Source organism: Dermacentor albipictus, chromosome 1 (assembly GCF_038994185.2).
Source record: "Dermacentor albipictus isolate Rhodes 1998 colony chromosome 1, USDA_Dalb.pri_finalv2, whole genome shotgun sequence".
Taxonomy (NCBI): Eukaryota; Metazoa; Arthropoda; class Arachnida; order Ixodida; family Ixodidae; genus Dermacentor; species Dermacentor albipictus.
In genome coordinates this window covers 363902968-363922788 of record NC_091821.1, presented here as the reverse complement: position 1 = coordinate 363922788, position 19821 = coordinate 363902968, and the positions used below count along the sequence as shown (strand labels likewise).

The following is a 19821-nucleotide window of genomic DNA, read 5'->3' as shown; positions in this document are numbered from 1 at the left end:
AATTTGTAGACTTAGTGCTGCCAGTCTTTTCTTAAGCTTCGCATTTTTATACATGCTTGTAAAAAATTCCGAGGCTTAAATTAACATTCCGACTCCGACACTCACTAAAATTTAGCCATCTTTCTTAAATGCTACAAATTTCATTCGAATAGGTCCAGGGATGGTCTCATAAAAGCGTTTCTGCGCCTGACATCATGATTTCTGATGGATGGCATCAGAGTTGGGCCCGAGCTAAAGATTCCTGTTCATGACAAGCAACTTTTAACATCAGTTTTCTGCACAAGACAAAAAGAGCCAGCATGTCATAAGAGCACTGAAGAAATATTTAACGCTCAAATGAACATAGAAGAGTTTGTACCTCATTTCTGGAAAGACGCTGGGTAGACCAACGATTACGTCATCGTTATCTTTATTAAGAATATTTTCATGCTTATCTCTTTATTTATTGTTTAATATTATTGTAGTACTAATAATTGATTTCTTTACTTTTCTTTTGTACGTGTGCAAATCACACATAAATGGAGCAGCCGAAACCCACTCTACTTCAGTCTCTCCACAGCCACCGACTTACTCGGGAACAGAACAGAATGCATTGCAGCAAATGGGGCTAAGGAATGGTTGTTTTGAGTCGAGTGCGGACCACGAACGACGTGAAACCTCATCAGTGCTAGCCGTCTGGCAAGCGAATGACGACAGCAATGTGAGGAGAAACACCATGATTATAGACAAAAAAAGGCCCCAATTTTAGAAAAGGCTAGTGCCATCTAAGAAGGTTATCAAAAGAATTGTGGTTTAAATTGAAGCAGGATTTCTTAGGAGGACGTCGTCAAGATATGATGCCTCACGTACTGCAGTGAGTCAGCGTATTAGTTTTTTTTTCTATTTTTGTGCCTGTTAGTTAGGTCATTCGTTCTCTTTACCATGATCTTCTTTTACCTCAGAGTCACGGAACATAGAAAGCTCTCTTGCGAAAGACTTTACAAAGCTGGTACAGATTTTTTTTCAATGTTTCGAACTCGAACGAGCGTTGCTTCATAAGACATCTTTCCAGCGGTGGCATTATGTGGTTACTTATTATCTCGGCTGTCATTGTTTCTCTTCGGCGACCTGTCGTCTTTTACTTGTTTGACGTAGCATGCTGAGAATAAAGGTAACGCAGAAACTTCGATTTTTTTTAATAACGGTACATTTACAAGAGCACTACGGCATCATACTTTCCCATGACGGCACACATCTATTGCTTGAAGGTACGCGGGTTACTACGTAATATATATATATATTTATATATATATATATATATATATATATATATATATGTAGCTTATGAGTAAGCAGCATCTAAGCTTATAAATACAAAACTAACACAACGCGAATGTATATTCCTCACCCATTCCACCTGGCTAAACAACAATAACGTTTCGAAAAATGGTCCCACCAAGTCAATATAGATATGCTGTAAATATGCCGACTTGTCTGCTACAGCACGGAGGTAACAGCAGACCCTCAGGGAGCTTGCTCTGCTGTTAAATTAAGTTGCTGCTGATGGGACCGTTCATCTTTGTCGTGCCATTTATGGCAGAGACCCGCCGCGGTGGCTTAGCGACTATGGTGCTGCGCTGCTATGCACGTGGTCGGCCGCGGTGGCTGCATTCCGATGGGGGCGAAATGCAAAAACGCCCGTGTGCCGTGCGTTAATTGGGGGCACGTCGAAAATCCTCCCGTGGTAAAAATTAATCAGGAGTCCCCACTAGGGCGTGCCTCACAATCAAATTTTGGTTTTGGCCCGTAAAACCCCAGAATTCAGCTTCATTTATGGTAGACACTTCGACGTCAAGGATTAAAAGCTGCTGCTTACAAAACTATCCACGTGCGCTTATTAAATTAAATGAGTTGCAGATACCGGCTGTCCAGTGTAACTTGAGCCAAACATTAAAAATATGGAAATGCCACGTTGCTGGACAAAGCCAAGGTAATGTTGTTTGCCGTCGCGAGGAGATCCTCAGTATATTTTTTTCAAATTCTGCCTAATTACACAATTAGTCATAATTAGTAAACTTCGTAAATATTATTATTAGATGAAAAGTGTCTATAAGAAAATTGTAGAGCAACATGAAAAACTCCCGATACTGCTATGTGTTTCTCGATGCGTGCTACATCAAAGTGTTTTTTCCAAGCAAGAGAGAAGCCCGCAATTACAGGCAAAGTGCCTCGTGGTCGTCGAGGTTGAGGGCAGGGCTTGGAGGTGATTGGACTGGATGAAAAAGACCCAGATGGAATATAAGGGCGGGCGGTCACTGCTGCAGTGTTGCTCTCACCCGCGTATTGCCCAACTGGTGTACTGCACATATGAGTGCCATCACTGCTGAGCCCTGCTATTGTGTAGAGCCCGAGCACTGAGAGGGGTCGGCAGTCGACTAAAGAAGGACGCCTTTGCGCAGCAGCGGAAGACGGTGGTAGCTTGCAGCGGTGTTCGGGCCTGTGCGCTGCAGGCATGCGTCGCAGTGGCAAAGCGTAGACAACGCTTCCGACACACACGAGGTGCCTCGAGCACCCAGTCGCGCGGCAATTCTGCATGTATTCGCAGGCTTCACTCATGCTTAAAACAAACACTTTTAAGTAGCACGTATCGAGCAACGGAAAGCTGTATCGGGAGTTTTTCATGCTGCTCTACAATATTGTCATTGACATTTTTTGTCTGACTATAGTATTTGAGAAGTTGGTTAATTAATTAAAGCTAATTATGTAATTCGGTGGAATGCAAGAAAGTAACCTGAGCATTTATAAGCGAAAGCAAACAACGTTACCTTCGGTCCAGCTACATGGCATTTGCGCACTTTTAATGTTCTTAAGTTGCGTGGGACACCCGGTATAAGCTAACATTGGCGCACAAATACCGCCCCGGCTATTCCTTGACTCATAAATATTCGGTACGTAAAACTTACAGTTGCAACACAGAGCATATAAACATGTGAAACGTCCTCGTAGTTACAACAAAGTTGCGTTGTAACATATAAGCCAAAATAACAACACGGGAATACAAGGACGTTCTCAAAACGATAATGCTAATAATTAACAGTAACTGCTGGCCTCCTTATCACGTCGTTCCCAACGCAAGGGCGGAAATTCCCAATGCGCATACGATAAAAACACAGCCAAAAGCGTAGGCATAACTCCATAAGCCAGCAAGACTTGCACAGGTTTACACTTTCAGCCTGCTTACGTAATGACACTCTTGAATAACGGCTCATTCGTCTAAACACCGTGTACCAACCGCCAGATGGGAAAAGGGTAACGACACTTAGAACTTCCAGTAAACAGTTGGTTGGGTTAAAGAAGAATTAGTACGCTAGTTTCAAAACTGTTAGATAGGAAATTACTCAATATTAGTTCTGTTCATTCGCGCAAAACATACACGAAGAAAAGCAGGTTACTTGCAGCTCGTTTATCCTGTACCAGCCTCTGATTACTTATTTTACAGAACAAGTGAATATTTGGGAGACATTTACAAGGTTCTCAGTTAACTAAAATTCTTCACAGACAAAGCACATACAAAAGACGTATATTAATCCTTTTATGATTTATGTTTCGAAGTAGAGTCTCTCACAGATGGCTTCAAACAGAAAGCAGGCCTGCAACGTGCATCTGATAATTCTAGAAACGAGGAAAATTTGTTTCACCTTCGGAGACTTGAGTGGTTATCGGTAATCGCTCCTGTATCGTGAATACTGCGTACGGTCAGCGTGTCCTTTTGCAGTTGGATGCTATCTTCTCAGCTACATTATATGTTCGCATGTTGCCGCACTAGAAGTTTTGTTCACTGTGCTTTCTTCAGCATTGTGTACTTCAACCATAGCGCGAAGATCTAGTATGGACATGGTGTCATGGACAATCCGCTTCTGCCGTTAGCCTGTGGTTCCGTGCCATTTTCTGACGTCGTAATGCTGCCCATGCCATTACATGCTTACATATGACATATATGCAACATGCATTGATTCTTGTCCGTTTGGGCATATCCTGAGACGACTGATTAAAGAGAGAATCAGCGGTCAGGTGACGACTAAGCTTTGTGGACATCTGTGTGTTCTAATGAGTGTGGCAATGTTATCATCATGCTATATAAAAGCACATCCGAGGACTGGTTCAAAGGTTGTAGCAAGCGCAGTTAACTAACAAGAAACGATAACGGACTGGCTCGCTCGGAGGCCCCCTCGGCAGGAAACTACCGGAATACATTGGTTGTCTAGGCTCGCCTGCATATTTTGCACAGCAAACTCCATTAACAAATGTGTAACGAAAAAAATCAGAGCCCGTCGAAGGCACGTTTGTGTAGCAAAAACGCCACACATCTAAACCTTCTGCTGTCCAGAAACTGCTTCCTCTTAGCTGTCAAATCTTTTAACTAGACAACAAGATAACAGCGAAGGAAAAACATAACTTCATCGTGTAGCTAAATGATATTGGCAAACGCTGCTGTTTGCAAACCCATTAATATTCTTACTGCAGTTGTTTCTTAATATTCTTAATATACTTTTCAGTCGGAAACTTGTAGCGTGCTCAATGTATGCTATACCAGACAAGTCATCTCCAATGAACATTGTCGCATGCTTTAAAGAAATGCGCGATTTTTACTGTGGTGTACAGCACACTACGGCATTCACGCAGAGTATGCACCGCGACCGTGCAGCTATTAGGGAAGACGTACAAATTTATGAAAAAGCAAAAAACAAAATAAAATTTTAGTTGGGATACTGGCTGCTGCTTCATCTTCTTTCATAACATTTTTTCTTCCTACAGATACTGTGAAGGTGTTCAATGTTACCGCTCAAGACGGCAGGCGACTGGCGGCGTTGTAGTCAATCCAGATTTTGCATGCGTCTTGCAATTGTATGCGCACAGAAGTCTATGATTGGATTAAAGGCAAGAAATGGTGCGCGTGTCTTTCAATTCCTAACATAGTCCCAGTTAGCTGTATATTCATCGAGTAACCAACTCAAATCGTTTCTATGGTTGTGTGGGATTACGAAGCGGCCGTCGAGGTGATAGTGTATTGCCACAGTTGTCAGCTTCAACCTGCTAGAACGAGCAGTTCAATGCAGTCCACTTGCTGTGACCAATATCTTTAGCTTCCAGACCATAGGAATGCTTGTTATGAAATGCATTCCTTGTTGTTTCTTAGACTTGACGTTCGTCTTTTACGTTGTGCGACATGCATGACGAGGCAAGAGCCCTTGAGGAACCAATCAGCGCTTTTGGTGTCATCGAGTGCTCGTGTGTTGATGGAAATTTAATCTTCCTTCGTAGGGGCCCTCAACGACGCAAGCGATCCAGCTCCTGGTGGTGCACTGATACATGGCTTAGCCAGGGCTCAAGTGTGCATGCAAATGCAACCCACGCAGACAGATCGCCAGAGCTCGTGGTAATCACTTTTTATGTGTGGGCAGTTGCTATTGATAGTAATTGCTTTCTGAGCTGCAGGCAGTCGCTCTGGACGTTCGGTGATACGATTATGATTAGCGTTCACGGTTATTTGGATGTAAAGCATTCCGCTCTTCTTTAAGCAGTTAGAATTGTCTGACTTTTTGACACCAGAAAGAGAGAAAAATATTTAAGTGGAGCAACAAAATAACGGGCTACTTTTTCTCATAGACGTTCATGAAATGAAAAGTCCACATAACATAAAATAAAGTACAGTTGCTATCGCCGAGGGTCAGATAATGAAACATTAATGATATGTAGTTGGTTAATTACTGGCGCGCACTCGACTATTTATGACTTTCTTTGCTTCGCAAACAAATAAACAGAAATAAAACATAGACGTGGCGGAAACTTAGATTATTTAACAAAGAGGACTTACAATTTCTGCAGGAAGATAAATTCAACATATGGCTATATATTATGACTCTTGTACACTTCATCAGGAATGTAAAGAAGAAGCGTACATTTCGAGAGGAAAAAGTGTAGTTGCCGAGGCTAATGAGGCAAATAAGCGGCTATCGTGGAAACTTCTTGCGGCTTCGAGGATAACATCGGCAGCGATCAGTCATACCGATGAGCGACGCGGCTGCACCAAGCCCTGTCGTTACACTGCCACCGCGGCGGAGGGGCAAGGCAGCAACGGGGATGTGCAAGCGTGGCAAGGCCCGCCATTACCGCAGCATGGCTTCAGAACTGACGAGCCTGTCAGCCAGCCTGGAGCCACCAGGGGCTCTTACATTCGACCACCAACGCTCGTTCCGGAAGCGACGAGGAAATTTGAAAGCATGTTGGACGAAGCGAACTGTGCGAAAAAGGTGAGAGTTGAATGTCAGATCGAATACATGAATGAGCAAGCATCAAAGTACTCCTTTAGCGAAGAAGAGATTCAGATCGAATGGGATGAGGAGGCAGATTCTTTCATTCTTGTGACATATAAGAAGAGAAGGTTCAAGGGAATTCCTGTGGTATTCCGACCAATTGAAGAAGTGAAAACGTCTTGGAAAGTAAACCCAAATGTTGTAGCCTTAGAAATCATAGAGCTAGCAAAAGAGAAAGTAGGTTGTTTCCGAGTGAACAAGGATGGAAGTTTCTCAGTCACTGTGAGTTCGTTCGTCTCAGCCAAAAGTTTGTTGTCATGTGTGGCTGGCTTACTAGTGAAGCCTTTTATTCCGCAGTCGTACATACGAAATGTTGGCAAAATCAGAAACGTACCTCTAGAATAAACAGAAAAACAATTACCAGAATATTTAAGAGAGGCAGGAGTGACATCAGCCAGACGCCAGACCCGTTACATACGTCAAGAAATGGCACCATGGAATCGCGTACTGTGAGAAGTGTAATTTTGCAATTTCGCTTTGACCAACCCATCCCAGAGCGAGTGTATTTTGACTTCACTAGTCATCCAGCCGAGTAATATCTGGGGTCAGCCACACGCCGCTACAACTGCCAGAGATTTGGTTACTTAGCGAAGAACCGCCGAGGAACAAGGCGCTGCAAAGTATGTGAAGAAGACCACCATCGCAAAGACTGCAATTCTGTAAGACAACCTAAGTGCACAAACTGCAACGGGCTCCACACTGCATCATTTTCTGGATGCCCATAGAACAAAGCGACCTCTCTTCAATACCAACACGATATTATGTATGGTCGTAAACAACAGTGCGGTGCACCGGAATCAAACATGAATACAATGAATCCAGGCAACCTACCTCGACCACAAGCGCCTATGCATCAGGAGACTTCTATGCAATATGCAAAAGTCGCCAGGGGGCCGCAACACCGAGGGCAAAATTTTGGGCATCACAAAGCCAACATTAAGCTCGACAAGATGGTCAGGAGGGATCTCAACAGAAGAGCAAGAACATCGCTAACGTGCGACTTAATAAGAGCAGACCGCCACCAGTAAGTATAACGAAACAAACGAACTCCTCTGCATCTATTGCTGAACTTGTCATACCAATGTTTCGTGCTTTAAAAGCCATACTTGCCGCGATTTCACAGATTAACAACCTCCCAGAGGTCAAAGCCGGATTACCAATGGAACAATTGATATTGCAAAACACTGCATCAGCCATAGCGCAATCAGTGCATGAATACTCCCTATCATAATGTCGCCATGTGGAATGTGAATAGTCTTCGCTCTACGTGTGCGGATTGTAGAAAACTGATGGCTCAGTTACACTATTCAGTGTTATGTATTACAGAGGCTAGTGCAGACAACGCTTTCAAAGGCTGGCTAACTACGTTGTTTATACGTCCTCTAGATCTTCAGAATTAAGCATAGCGATGATCTGTGTTCGACAAGACCTGCTGTCAGCGTTATTAAGAGATGCAGCGTCAGACATTCCAGAATACGTAGCATGTGAAGTTCGGATTGGCCGAGTAATTACAACTATGATCAGTGTTTATCTACAACCATCTACAAACATTTCACCTTACACTTTCACGGGCCTCTTTCACAAAAGATGTAATATTTTGCAGAGATTTCTACACCCGCCATGTCATGTGGGGAAGCATCTACTTTGACCGTCATAGAAATGACCTAGAAAAGGCAACTCGCATACCAACGCACTACTCGAAAATATGGCGTGCTTCCGCAGACGCCGTGTACCATGGATGCTATTTTAGATCTTGTTACATACGTAGATCATGAGAGCAGCTGTGGAAGAATCACCATTGCAGTGTTTCTAGACATAAAGCGTGCATTTGACACAGCCAGCCACACACACGTACTACATGGTTTAATTGAGTTGGGCATAGTTGGCCGAATACTGAGATGGATTGTGTATTTCTCCTAATGCAAGAAAATCTTTATTGAAACTGCTGATGACAAAAGCACAGAGCATAAAGTGAATCAAGGCGTGCCGCAGGGTATATTATTCAGTCGATCCATTTCTATATAATTATGTTATGGCTGAATTACCCCATATCCTGCCTGGTACCTTGAATTATTCACTATATGCAGACGACTTGTGCATATGGGCATCTGACTCGAGTACTCAAGCCATTCCGCAAAAGCTACAGGCTGGCCTAACACTAATGAATTAATTTTTTTTTAAAGCAGATCTATGATTATTCCACATGAGAAAACTGGTGTGCTTCCTTACAAGGAAATGACTCAAGAGATTTCAGCTTGTGATAGACTCAAAGAGACTGCAACTTGTACGACAACACAAGTTCTTGGGTATTATCCTAAACTGATGGCTATCATGGGCTCCCCAAATAAAACTATTAGAAGAGAAAGTCAACTTTTGCAATCAGTATTCTTCATCGATTTGCTGGTGTGAGATGGGGCAGTAGGACCTCTTCCTTATTACACATACACTCGGCAATCATTAGAGAAAGAATAGCATGCTCTGCTCCTGTGTTACTTGGAATATCCTCTAGAGGAAACAATTCAAAGGTTGCTGGCCAGAAGCCTTGGCATATGTCTTGGTGTTCCGCGTGCATCTCCCAGTGCTTTGGTAATTGCTGAGTCCAACCAACCAATATTTCATGCAGTAATCTTCACAGAAACTTGTCATAACTTTTTTCTTTTGGCTACACAATGCGCTAATCATCCACTATTCCAACACCTTCAAGATCGCAGCACCGCAGCACGCATACATGACGAAATATGGCAGTACAAAAACTTACTTCCTGCTTACAGATACTGGCCTACTCGCGCACCTCCTCCCCCATGGCGACAAGCAATTCCAGATAGCTACTTCAATTCCTGGAGTAGGTCGCAAATGTGATATGCCCGTAGTTCCGATAAAGCAATTAATTTTATCACGTCTTTACACTATACGCAGATCGCGTTCAGGGGCGCTATAACGTAAAACTATTCCAAACTTTTCTATTCCAATTCTGCTATCAACCCTCCATGATTGGTCAAAAACTTTTTTCGACTACGCCCACTTCACCTGTCTGTCACGCGACGTCACGAAAACGGCGATACCTTTCCATCTGATATGATGTGTGCACACTGATTATGCATGACATGACAGAAAAGGGAAATACAGTTATTTCTGATTCGACCCCTTTTCGCCATTAGCCCTCGGCTATTGGTAAAAATTTTCGGGCTGCACCCACTTCACCTGCCTGTCACGCGACGTCACAAAACCGCAAGAACTCACCACGTCAAAGTGACGTGTACGCGATAAAGATGCATTAATATGCCGAACAAAACTGAATTTTCGTCGGAATAGCCGCAGGCTGCCCCGTTCCGAACGGAATAGAAGATGGCTGCCGCCGATCACTCAGACGCTGGCTACTCGCACCTGCTGGAGAGCATGGGTGTATTTGCGTGTAATAAAACTTCTTGCGTGGCCGTGTAACGTTTTCGAGCACTTTCAGCATGTTTACGACCTCATTCTGCCAGCTCTTCTTTGCTGAGGGTCAGTTTTAGCGTCATTCTTGAGCTTCCGTTTCATGCCGCTGCGATTTTCGACCAGCCACCGCAAGCTAAGTAAGGGAAAGCCGACCAATCGTAGACGCCGGTACCACCTTCTTCATCCGGTTATCGACTTTCAGTGCAGTCGCTCGGCCCCATCGAATTCCTCTCCACTTGAGCGTTCTCCTCGCTTCTTGTCAGCCAATTAGATACGACAAGCCGCTCACTGTAGGCAATGTTATTCGTTTTTCAAGCAAACAAAAGTGACCTCCTATGAACGAGGAGAGCGTTTGATTGGTCTGTTCAGACAACGCTGTGGGTGACCGCCCGATGCTTGCGTTGGTGGTTACGTAAATTTGACGTCAGGAGATTGGAATAGAAACATATTGGAATAGTTTTACGTTATAGGGCCCCAGGTGTATGCCGATGAATCATGCTGGAAACAAAGCTCTACATCTGCGTTTTATATACCTGCACACCAAAAGAAAAGAGCTTATAAGCGTTGCCAATTTACGACGTGCACAAGGGCAGTATATTACGCAATACTTTCTGCATTACGTTACATATGTCAGCAGTCAGAACCACTTCGTTGGGCAATTCTGAGTGACTCACAAGCCTCATTGTTGCGCTTAAAAGAAATCAGATTAAGAGAAGCAAACAGCACATTGACATAGGAAATACAGAATACATACGTCATAGCGAAAGGTCTACGACACGACATAACTTTCCAGTGGATTTCAAGTCAGTGTGAATTCATAGGAAATGTAACAGCTGATCACATGGAACGTGCAGCACATCAAGAGAATGAATTATCACTACCTCTTATAGCGGCGAGTTATTCGCGATGTCTAGGTAAGAAACTATGCGGTAGATTTTCCAAGGAAAAATGGTTCATAAATGACGCGCAGAACTCTCAATTATATAATATAGATCGTGGAATAAAATTCAGTATTGCGTGTAAAATTAATCGATCTATTGAAACAACAGTTCATAGGCTTCGGCTAAGCTTCGGCTTCGGCTAGGCCCTGCCTATACTAAAAGCTTCCTGTAAATAATAATAACAATTAACAGTGCTACATCCTCATGTGAAGAGGCTGTAGAAGACTTAGGGACACCTTCTTCTACATTGTAGAAATCATGGTGCTCCCTGCAAGAACCTTTCGCAAAAACTACATAGCTTGGTTAGATGGCCACTATGTTTAGGAAAAATTTTAGGTCAATGGCCAACAGAAAAACTTCAAAACATCGCTGCGCGAGCATTAGTATAGTCTCTTGGAGGAATAAAACATATAACAACAATACTAAGTCACAAGATAGTTATTTCTCACGTTGTTATTATTGAATGGCACCCTTAATTACATGTTCATTGAGTCTTCGTGTTCCTGTAGCATTTGAATTTGTATTTAGAGTGCGGTATTCAAGTGCCCTAGATCTTCTGTGTGAAAATCTTCATTTTGTGAACATTCATGCTGTGTGAAATCGTGTTGCGTGTAAAAATTTGGGTTTTGTGAGTGTTTATGCTATTTAAGCTCTTATGCTGTGCGAACATTTATTTATATTCCAGTATTTAGACTTAGAATGTTCGTTCATGTGTATATTAGTCCAGTTTTGTGATTTTTGGCAACTTTCCGACGATAACTATCATGTAAGAGAAAAGAAATAGCCGGCGCCACACATAGGCACCACCCTCTTCTCAAATACATTTAACAAAGAAACGGTACATTTTGAAAAGGGCTAAATTCGCGAACAGCCGTGTACTTAGATTTAGGTGTACGTTAAAGAACCCCAGGTGGTTCAAATTAATCCGGAGTCCCACACTACGGCAAGCCTCATAATTAGTTCGTGGTTTTGGCACGTAAAACCACCTAACTAATTTTAAGAAAGTGTCGGCTGTGGAAGACGAGAACGAAAGAGTATTGCTAATTCAAACTCGAATTCGTACATCGTTTAACTGAAGACAGCGCCTTCTGGAGCCTGCACAATGCAACGCCTCTATTATAGACCTTCAAAATCATTTTCCAGTGTAACTTTTTTGTGTTTCGCCGTAGTGAAAGTTCACGTTTTCCATGCCTCAAAAAATGCACCATCCTCAATGCTGAGATATTGTTTTGACAACCAATGCTACAATGCTGCTTATATGTTACATTCCCTTGGCCTGGACGTGCGGTGAAATAAAGATGGCCAGTTGGGGCAAAATGCGAAGAAGCACAAAATGCCATTTGAATCAAAACTGTAACACAGTATTCAAGAAAAAATAACAAGGTTCTACTTCACATGCAATGACCCATGCGTACCTGAGGGTTCCATACAGGTACTGGCCGTGGAGAACAAGGGAATCAAGAATACCATCTTTTTGAACATATGGAGCGAGCAAGTGGGTTTTATCATGCTGTGCATGGCATGTGAGAAAATAGTAATATAAGGTGGTATCGAAGTCTTACGATAAAGATCCCAGAAGAAGGAGTTAAGACGGTTCTGGCAACTACATTCAAGTTTTTTAATACTGGGACCAATCGTGAACTCATTCACAAAGGCACTTAGAATGAATATAGAATAAATGAAGCTAACGGCATACCTCGAGATTCTTTTATGTCGTTTATTGTAATTTTTTGTATAATGGTATAACAGGACATAATATTGTTCACATTTAGGCCTTCTAAACGTGAAATAGCTAAGAAGCTTAACACCGCGAAGGATAATCTTCATGTTCATACTTTACAAAGAACAATAGGTTAGAAAAACGCATCGTATCTAATGACTGAAGTACTCAACATAGTTCTCTTCAGGATGGGGAAACTTAACGCAGCTGAGTCAGAAAAGACTTATTTGTGGTGCATACTTACGACACTGAATAAGAGAAACGAGAAGGCGCATTTAGATGCTGCGCCGTAGAAGCAGAAGTAACGCACCGGCATTGCTTCAGATTCAGAAAAAAAGAAGCCAGCTCACATGGCGACAGAAACAAAATAGAAGTAGCTCCTAAGAGATCTTCGCTTACAGTAAAAAAAAAAGGAACAAAGTTAGAGACTGAGGGAAACAGCAACGTTCGTAGCATGATACTGCTGAACTGCTTACATAACTTTTCTTTTTTTTCTTAGCAGTGCAGATATTCCCCCGCGTCCAACCACCGGACCACCCAAGAGGCTACGGGCATCAGAAACTTGGAAAAAGCGCTGCAGTTTCCACGTACGCGTAGATCGCTTAAGGTGACTCGCTGTCCCCTACACTTACGGTGACAATCAAGCCTTGTCTACACCGGTTCCCTAGTGAACGGGCCTGCGGCAGGCAATAGAAGATCTTCCTTCTTTGGCCACGCGAGTCTTCCCCCGACACGACAACCATAAAAAGTTTTTACGATCACTTCTCTGTTTGGGAAGTGCCACAAGTTTTGTGCCCTTCTCTGCTGTTTTCTGTTGCTTTCACCGTTTTTCATGGGCCTCACACACATAACGCAAAAAACAAATAGGCGACAAAACTGGGCGCGTAGGTTTTCCTGCCGTTGCGAGAGGGAGAATCTTTTCATTCTTTTTTCTCTAACCTTGAATATCCTGTAGTTTAAACTCCTTTGTTTTCTGTTTCTGCACTAACCTAACCTAACTCACAGAAGCTATTACCACTGTTTAGCAGCGAATACCTCGACATTCTGGTCTTGCGTAGAAGAAGCAGAGGGAAGATACGTTTGACAAACGTGTCTTTACCAGCGTGGTTTGTAAGGCGAAAGCCTTACGTGGCTCGTTTCAATGGTTCATACCTGAAAAACGCAGTGTCTTTTCGAGTTCTACAATAGTATACCATCATCAGCAATGGCTCACACCCCGTAAGTATACCCTAAGCAATGACTCATACCACCTTAAGGTAGAGGCCCCAAGCGCTCAGTAAAGTGAAGGGAACAGTGCTTATATTAATCGAAATAACCCAAAGAACACATAGAACAACAATCATCTTGTGAAGAAGCTCAAGACAAGCACCCGAATCATCAATAAGGCATTGCGTACGCCACTCGGACGTACGCTACGGCCGAGGATACTCGCCAAGAGAGAAGCGAGGTGCGACATGCGAAGCGGAGGGGCAAGGCATTCGACCCCGAATGCCGCGTTCTCCTGCCTAGAGGGTGCAACGTAAAGTCGCAGAGAAACGTCGTTGGCGCGAGTGAGACCTCACTATACGAGCGCGCGAAGCCGCAGCTAAGCGTCGAAAACGAGCCGAAGAAGCCGAACTGGTAAAGCAGGAGCGCGACGATGCGACACGGCAACGTAGAGAAGAGGCCGAAGCTCGCAGACAACGGCTTGCCACATCTGTACTTCACATTGCGTCTCGCTATGTCTTGTAAGATGTCTGACCCTTCCGATCGTATAACCTGTCAAGTGTGCAGCAGGCTGTGCAGCAGGTAACATGCTGCCAAACTTTTTTTGTTTTAGAGATGAAGTTCAATGTGCTGGCGGTTTAGAGATATTTTGGAGACGCAGCCTACGCAGTTCCTCACGTTGGCAGCATTCTGACGACGACATCGATATGCAAAACCGCCTGTTTAGTTAGACTTAAATGTATGCTAAAGAAGTCAATGTCAACTACTAGTGGAATGGACACACAACAGTGCTGTGCGTTATCCCACATAAATAAAGCAAATTTATTTCTAAGATGACACAAATGTCATACTTTCGGAATGGTCGTTTACTCTTACGAACTGCATGCAATCATGCCCGTCCTTCATATACCGACCGCCTAGTTTATTCAAGTTAGCCAGATCAGGGTAAACCGCACTCGTATCATAATTTAAAGAGGGATATGGACATATGTGTGGCTATTTTATAATACTAATCCAAACAAGAGAGAGGCTTGCAGGAAGATGGATGCGCGAAGTGATTAACATTGACAGAACAAGGAATGTCACTGAAGCCAACGTTTTGACAAGGTGTGTTGTCGAAGGCAGCAGCGAACTCTGGCAAAGAATAGCCACCTTGTCAAAACGATTGCTCCAGCAACATTCCTAGTCGTAGCCTTATACTGTTGGTTATATCTTTAGTACATGCAATCGTGCTTACATGACTATTATAGTTGCTTCTTATTTGAGTACTGCTACTTTGCACTTGTTCACTCTTTCCTTGGATTTTCTGAGTTTATTGTACTCTATTTGTGCTGCTTAAGGAACTTCTCTTTTTTTATTGCTTACACCATGTTCAGTGAGTAAAACATTTATAAAGCAGATGTTCCTAAAAATTCGGTCTCAAGTATAGAATTACAAGTTTCGCAACAGCATGCCACCCAGAAGAAAATCATGCAAAACACTTTCCTGTGCTGCCGTTGGGTGAAGTGGAGAACCGTACCCTACGCTTAATTTCCGAACCTTCATTGTGAGTACATTAACAACCGTCGCGACTTAAGCACAGGTATGCGGTGTAGAGAAGTGACGGAGCAACAGAAGCGATATGTTATTGCCTCTGCAGTTCTGCTGTTCCCTCGTGCTCAAGAAGAGTCACTTATTCGCGCAAGAGCATAGTTGTGTATCGTCTCAGTGAACAAGTGTACTGCCAAATGCGGCGGGTAACAATAGCTTTCAGCGGACATGATACTTGTCTTTTAACAGCATCCATCCTTGCGCAACAGAGACTTCACACGAAGAACTGTTTCCATCGCAACAGGGGTGCTGGTGCGCTCCGCCCGTGGGCACGGACGCTCTCACGGTGCGCCTTGCATTCATCTGATTGGACACAGGAGATCCATACAAAATCGCCTCGACATTTGTCTCTCAGGATTACACGTCTATCTGGCGTTCATGTTTGGCTGAAACTGGCGGCCTATTCTTTCAATTTTAGTTCCACAGTGTGCGAAAGAACTGAAAAAGATGAGCGCCCTTCTTACATTGCTTCTTTTTTCCTGAGTGATGTCTTATTTTTCTGTCTTACTTTTACTGCAGAAGCACTGCACATTTACGTTCTCGAGTTGCAGACTCGTTGAAACGCAAAGAGCGAACGACGAAATATGAGCACTGTGGTCGCGAAATAGCTGGCCACGTGATTTTGGAAAAGGAGAACGGTTTCTGAATATTAATGCACGGCCCTTGGTTTCAAAAGACGTAGTTCAACCACGAATTTGACCCTGCTATATATTTAAACGTGCCATGAAAATAGCATGAACAAATTACAGGGTATCTTAAGATCTCTTTTAAAAGGTGAATGGCGCAAGCCTACACTTCCTCCTCATATCATTCACCTCATTAGTAAGCATTTTAGTCATTTGCAATCAATTGTAGTCGTTACAATTCGTCGTTAGACATATTGGTCATTACTAGTCATTACAAGTCATTTCAATCATTAATAATTACTGGTCCTTAGTAAACATTTTAGTCATTTCTAATCAATTGTAGTCGTTACAAGTTGTCGTTGGACATATCGGTCATCTCGTAGTCATTAGTAGTTATTACAAGTAATTAGTAGTCATTTGAATAATTACTACTCATCACTAGACATTTCTAGTCACTACTAGACTAGAAATGTCTAGTTATTTCTAATCAATTGTGGTTATTACAAGCCGTCATTAGACCTACTGGTGATCTTGGAGTCACTAGTAGTCATTACAAGTCATTAGTTGTCATTATTAGTCGTTACTAGTCATTATTAACCACTACCAATTTCTATTATAACGTCATCATTCACTAACTGTCACTGTCAATCCTTTTTCATTCTTTTATCTGTCTTCATATGGCGTGATGACGCTTCAGCGGACGCTCAGGCGGTCAGACCTGCTGACACAAACTTCACCATTAGCCTAGAAAAGCTTTCCTCCCTAAAAGGAGCAAGTGAGTTATCTTTCAATGCAATGACACCCAAGTCACCCGTGACGTTATTGTGAAGATGGTTCGCAAACAGTTTAGCGGACGCTTAAAGTAATCTGAGAAGCATTATTCTGAAAGTTATTGTGCATTCTGCCTCTTTGATGGTTCTCAGAATGGCTTTTGCCTACTCGCGTTTCTCTTGGACCTGAAATGTTGATACTGACAGGATACATTTCAAGGTGAATATATTTGCGTCTTTCTTACAAAAGTATGGATTATAGAACTTGAAACTATTTTGCTATACATAGCCTAGTCAAAAAATAAGATAAATAAAAAGCAGACAGCAATAAATGTTTGGTCTTCGGGCTGTCTCCTCTTCTCTGTTTTTTTTTATTTGTTGTTAAAATATTTTGGTTCAGCATGCAACTGATCACGATTGCCAGCAAAAGTTGTCCGTGCTCTTCGACACCATCAGTGACTTTCGCGAAAGAATTGTTCCCGAGGATTTCGAGGTTTCCATTAAACACGATGGCACCACGACAACGCGCATATACATATTTGATTTGCAGAAATACAAGAGAGAGAGAGAGAGAGACAGAGAGCGAGAGAGAGATAATTTATTTGAAAGAAAGCAGAGAGGTAGGCTTTAGTTAACGCGCTCTAGTCTGCTACTCTGCAAAGTGGGAGGGGGAACGGGGACATAAAGGTGTGATGACGGATGATGATGACATAGAAAGAGGGATGCGCAACGGTGAAAGCATGTTCAGCCTTCTGATGAAAAACATTCAGAAATCTCATCCATGAAGCCGCTATCAGGTTCCGTATCAAGTATGGAGTCACCAATTCAAGTGAACGTGAAGATAAAGGCGGTAGGACGAAGCCGGTGTGTGGGCCTCCTCTGCGTGATCAGCACAAGCTCCCAAAAAAGCTTTATAGCATGTAAAAAGCTGCGATAAGTGGCTCCAGCCCGGCGAGCAGCTGCAGGACACCTTTAGCGGCCGGATTCTCGAGACCACCAAGAATCACGCGCATTGACTCTACCAGGTGCTTCAGCATTTTTTGTACGCTCCTCTTCTCACTGGGTCCATCTCCTTGCTTACCCGTATGGTCACAGGTTTCATTGGCCGTATAATTCTTGGCTTCTTGGCGCAGAGGAGCAAAGAACCCGCTGGCACGGCCGTGGGCCTAGAGGGCAGCAAAGGTCATTCCGTGTCTGAATCAGCCGGTGGAGGTGAATGTTTGCCGCGCGCTGTCATCTACCTTGAGATAGCAGTGGGCACCGTTACCGTCCTCGATGCACGCACATGCAGAAATACAAGAGTTTTCACTGAGACCATGGGCTAAAGAAATCTATTCCTACAGTGCGTGGCATCCACCGATTTCTTTTGCAGAAATACAAGAGTTCTCATGGAAAACATGAGCTAAAGAAATCGGTGGATCCCACGTGCAGTGGGAATAGATGTAACTGAAGCTTTGTATGCTGCTTGCTTTGACTGACGATAATTTGCGGTGATGTTGGCGGCGAATGCTTAATTTATTCAGCGTGCAGTCCAGTACGAGGGTAGTGGGTTGATGCTACACGCTACCTTGCGTGCATCACTGTTGTTGGTGTGCGTAGTTCACAGAACACACAGAGAGACGTGTTTACTTGAGGCACTGTTCTGCGTAATTCTTCATAATGTCTGAGAGGGTTAAGCATTATCATTGCCTCACATGGCACATCACGTCGTGGCAGAAGCGATAAACATTAATCCAATTATAGGGCTGCACGTAATTCAAATAATATAGTTGGATGGATGGATGGATGGATGGATGGACGGACGGACGGACGGACGGACGGACGGACGGACGGACGGACGGACGGACGGACGGACGGACGGACGGACGGACGGACGGACGGACGGACGGACGGACGGACGGACGGACGGACGAATGGATGGATGGATGGATGGATGGACGGACGGACGGACGGACGGACGGACGGACGGACGGACGGACGGACGGACGGATGGATGGATGGATGGATGGATGGATGGATGGATGGATGGATGGATGGACGGACGGACGGACGGACGGACGGACGGACGGACGGACGGACGGACGGACGGAATGGAATGGAATGGATGGATGGATGGATGGATGGATGGATGGATGGATGGATGGATGGATTACTGCCTAATGCCCTACTTATGTTAATAAGAAAAAAAGGAAAGGAAGAAAAAAACCATGATGAATTCCCACAACCAAAGATTATGAAACCCTATTGGAAATTCGTTTTTGTACGCCACCGTTGTTTCTAGTTTCCATAATGTTCTTCCACCGATCTTCCCATCGTCTCTTACAAACCTCTATTGCGGACCTGTTTACCGTCCTCCTGATCTCGCTGAATCTAAGGGCTTCAAGGAAGCCAGTGATTCCTAAATAGACCACTGGGCCAATATCTTCACATTCTAATGAAACATGCTCCATCGCTTCCCTAACTTTGCCAAAGCAAGCACATGCTGCTTCTTCCTTCTTATATCTCGCTTTATAAGTGCGTGTTCTAAGGCATCCTGATCTTATTTCAAAAAGTAATGAGTTTCCCTTTGAGTTATCATAAATTATTTTCCCTGATTTTGCTTTTGCTCTTAAGTAGTTACTCATGACAGGTTTCCTTTCCATTGCCGCCGCACATGAGATTATCACAGCTTCTCTGACTTCTACTTGACGTTCTGGGTTGCTGCGTTGCTCACCATACAGGCCACCTACTTGCTGCTAAGCTTCCTAGTTCTTTTCCTCCACTGTGAAACAAAATTATTCCTGTACAAATACCTGAACCCTCTCCCAACCCATTTCGTGCATATACCTCTTTCGTTCTTCATAATTAATTTTACTGTGAAGTTTACTCACTTCAAAACTTGTCCAGGCCATATCACCCTGCAGTGCTTCATTCGTAGTCGTCCCGTGAACGCACAATGCGAGGCGTCCCACTGACTTTTGGTTGCCACAAGTGCTGATTACTCCCTGATTTAAAGCAAACAACCGCATTTCCAAATGTAAGTCATGGAACCATTACACCTTTCCACATACCCTGGAGTACCTCGTACTTATTGTATCCCAATAGCGCTCTGTGTTTCATTATAGCCGCACTTCTCTTCCCTTTTACTTTTATGGTGTTTTCCTGTGTTTCCACATGTCTATTGCCTTCGTTTATTCTTAT

At 43.5% G+C, this 19821-nt stretch overlaps 2 long non-coding RNA genes across 2 annotated transcripts in view; one reads left to right on the top strand and one right to left on the bottom strand.

Moving 5' to 3' along the window:
* Window positions 1-13024, top strand: part of LOC139054607 (uncharacterized) — a 132503-nt gene extending 119479 nt beyond the window's left edge. Inside the window, exons 2-3 of the long non-coding RNA XR_011511357.1 lie at window positions 5302-5416; window positions 12949-13024. This is a non-coding gene — a long non-coding RNA (uncharacterized lncRNA). The remainder of the gene's footprint in view (window positions 1-5301; window positions 5417-12948) is intronic.
* The window catches only part of LOC135911324 (uncharacterized), a 716391-nt gene that overhangs the window by 366420 nt on the left and 330150 nt on the right, over window positions 1-19821 (bottom strand). The gene's annotated exons all lie outside the window — the stretch shown is intronic.